Source organism: Macrobrachium nipponense, chromosome 25, assembly GCF_015104395.2.
Source record: "Macrobrachium nipponense isolate FS-2020 chromosome 25, ASM1510439v2, whole genome shotgun sequence".
Taxonomy (NCBI): domain Eukaryota; kingdom Metazoa; phylum Arthropoda; class Malacostraca; order Decapoda; family Palaemonidae; genus Macrobrachium; species Macrobrachium nipponense.
In genome coordinates this window covers 13,572,377-13,574,876 of record NC_087214.1, presented here as the reverse complement: position 1 = coordinate 13,574,876, position 2,500 = coordinate 13,572,377, and the positions used below count along the sequence as shown (strand labels likewise).

At 37.5% G+C, this 2,500-nt stretch overlaps 1 long non-coding RNA gene across 1 annotated transcript in view; it reads left to right on the top strand.

Annotated features, from left to right (window-relative positions):
• The window catches only part of LOC135199167 (uncharacterized), a 10,599-nt gene extending 8,991 nt beyond the window's left edge, over positions 1-1,608 (top strand). Inside the window, exon 2 of the long non-coding RNA XR_010310944.1 lies at positions 988-1,608. This is a non-coding gene — a long non-coding RNA (uncharacterized LOC135199167). The remainder of the gene's footprint in view (positions 1-987) is intronic.
• Positions 1,609-2,500: the final 892 nt, after the last annotated feature.

Below are 2,500 nucleotides of genomic sequence, written 5' to 3'. Positions count from 1 at the left end.
TTCTTTGTCTACCATTTCTTTTATTCTTGTTTGTCTACTCATTTTCCCTTCTATTTAATTTTTGACGCTTTCCCAACTTGCTGTTTTTATATTTGGTATTTCTGAAGATGGAATAGTTTATCGGATTAGTTGACAATGTGATTACTATTGGTATATGATCAAAGGAGGTTGCTGGTCCTTTCGTAATGGCAATACTGAGGTGAATTTCGTTATTTCCTAATATGTCTGGCTTTCCTTTTCTGTTATTGGTACGGAAGTATCAAAATCAGGTCCTAAGTGAATATATCTTTTATTTGTCAATCTATTTCTTGACCTGTGTTATTAAAATACCTTTATCCAAATAGTTGGTGTCTGGCATTTAGATCCGCAATGAGATAGGTTGGTTCTCTCCTGCTCATTAACTCATGACCTCCGGAAGTGGGAAATGTCGTCTCCTTGGCGGCTGTTAACCTGTCTTGATCACTATCGGTCCTTTGTTAGTTTGAATCTGGACTGCTAAAATGTCGTCTTGGAAATCTATTTTTATGTCTAATATTATTCTTAATTGCTATTGCTATTCCTGCAAAGGGTTCATCAGCGAAGTCTTGCATATATGTATTACACCCAAGCATTTCATAGTTTAGTTTCATATCGTGTTCATTGATTAATATTACGCCACGGTCTTCTATATATTTATTGTATAATTCTAATTTGTCTTCCAGTATTTCACGTTGATGAATGATTTTAATCCTCTAATTTAGTCAATTTGAATTAAAGTGGTGTAATAATTTTTTTTTACCTTTTTTCCGTTTTCTGGTATTCCTGGCTACTGGCGTAGTGTGTTTCGACGCTGAAGTTGATAATCCCTCTGGATTTTGCAAACTGGGAGAACTGGAGAATCTAAGAAGCTTGGTAGTGAGGCTTGCGTTTTTTATTTAATTCAGGCTTTGCAAATTTAACTTTATGATGAAATTCAGCAAATAATTAAATGAAATGTTCAATTTACAGGTGGCCACTGTTGGTGCTGTCGAACTCTTATGCTTCGAGCTGCTGGTGACGGTGTTCGGTTCGGTTCCTTACCGCCACGATGAACTGTAAACGTTAGATTGAAGAACTGAAGTCTGTTATCAGGGTTTATGATTTCTCCTCCCATATGGACTTCAAACAATCGTTTAAACACTATAACATTAATGTGACAATAGGAGGCAGTTATAACAACCGTTTGTTATTTATTTGTTCTTCGGAACATTCATAATGTTATTCACAAGGTCTGGAAAATATTCACATAAGAGCTATAATCTCTTATTTTGAATTGTCTACTTAATAGGCCCATTTGATTATTGTAATTTGTTTATTACGTCGACAAATTAGTTATTCATCCACATATCAATTCAAAGTTTTTATATTTTTTCAATTTAATCAAATTTTTGCATAGATCTGACGACATGCAGGCATATAGATATGGCCAGTGATAAAGGAATATCAGATCTATAAAGGCAGAATGGTCATATGCTCTACACAATGTCCAACACTCATTTGTATTTCAATGTCTCATCTCTTATTTTCATTTATTTTTTGGTCAGGCAACTTAAGTAAAAATCCATATTCATTTGTGTAACATATATATTATATCTTTCTACAACATACATAATTAAATCGGTATATAATTAGCGAGATATTTTTACATATAATATTAAATAAATAGTAAATAAAATAATTACGATAATGCCTTCCTATTCACAAACGCGCCTGGTCTACAATTAATCTTTGAAATTCGCAATTAAATCAAAACGCCAACCGGCGTCTGATCGGCCTACGAAGTGACGGTTTTTCTGTTGGTGCTGTTTCTTCCTTCTGCTCCTGCTCCTCCTTCGGCGGGGAGAAGGTTGGCGACGGAGGCGGCGGCAGAGCAGCCAGGAAGTCCACAAGGCTGAAGGCTCCTCCTCGTCCCTTGTCAGCCCCAAGATGCTCGAGTCTCCCTCTTTTCTGCCGAAGTCTCTCGGTTTCCTCTTCGGCCAAAGTCTGCCTCGGCCTCTTCGCCCTTCGTCTCACGTCCTCCCTCCAGTCGGAGACGCCGCCGACGGTTTGCGCGGGAACTTTCGGTAGGCAGGTCAGGACAACGTCCTCCACCACCAACTGCTGCTGCTGGAAAATACAACCACCAACTATTAGGTGATGAAGGGAAAAGTAAACTGATAAAAGAAATAGGCAAATGAAACATATCTCGTGACTATGTTAGTCCTATGAAATTGTTACTCATTCAACGATTGTTTGCAATATGGAACACTTTGTTTCAATAAAGGTTCAGTAACCCTTAAGAAACAAGAGGTCTATATAGTAGAATTAAATAATTTGCTTAATGAATAAATTGCAATGAATTACTAAGACCCCCATTCACTGTAAACCGAAAGAAAAAAATCCGAAATTTACCCTGTTGTAACGCACTCCGTGTTCCCAAGTCGAACTCGGAAAGCTATCCTGTAGATGGAGACGGGAGACCGTATATGGAGACACCAAGTGA